Genomic DNA, 914 nt, shown 5'->3' with positions numbered 1-914 from the left:
TTTTCAACCCTATGTAACTATGTAACTATGTAACTATGTAACTAGTGATGAGCAATTTGTTTCAGCAGGCACGGATTCACATTGAAATTCTGCATTTTGCCATTGGTCAAAATTTTTTTTGAAGCTTTGCCGCAAAAAAATCCACCAAAATAAAAACCCGGCAAGACAAAAAAGTAAAAAAAGTCACCAAGAAAAATGTTGCTGAGAAAAAAAGTCGCTGCCAAAAAATGCCCATTGACTTTAATGCATTTGAAATGAGGAAAAAAGTTGCAAATACAAAATGTCGCACAAAGTTGTTTCTTATTGCCTGTTTTTTCGCCATTTTGAAAATGTTTCAGCTGTTTCACGAATTTTTCGGCGAAACTGCACAGATTCTGGGGACAGATTCGCTCGTCGCTATTTAATAGGGGAAAGTACAGGGAGTTTCAATTGCAGAATTAGTTTAAATCCAACTATCTAATGTGATAGCACAAAGGTATTAATTGCTGTTCAAAATATCAAATGGTATCGGAGGAAAAGCTTCTGTGTCCTACTGTGAACTAGGAGATTCCTGCTTTGTGACATCCCTGCCTCGAGTACAATCATTGTATTGTATAAGCATGAGGCATTAATGAAGGCTGAGACATTATATGTGTGACTGTATGCTTTAGGCACGGGATTACATATACAGTAAGGTGTTTCTGCAACTCATTCACTTCCAGTAAACTAAAAGGGAAATGTTCTAAAGGTTGGAGAGTTTGTTCCAGGTACAGTTCCAGGTACACTGACCCATAGCAGCCGGGCAGATGTTTGCTTTAATACATTACATAAGTAAATGCAATTGGCAATTAGACAGGTGTGATTTATATTGCGCTGCTCTAGTTTTATATCATTATCAAAAACACAGTTTACTGGGAATGTGCCAAATTCAGGAT

Source organism: Xenopus tropicalis, chromosome 2 (genome assembly GCF_000004195.4).
Source record: "Xenopus tropicalis strain Nigerian chromosome 2, UCB_Xtro_10.0, whole genome shotgun sequence".
Taxonomy (NCBI): domain Eukaryota; kingdom Metazoa; phylum Chordata; class Amphibia; order Anura; family Pipidae; genus Xenopus; species Xenopus tropicalis.
The sequence above is the reverse complement of the archived record's forward strand: the minus strand, read 5'-3'. Positions refer to the sequence as shown.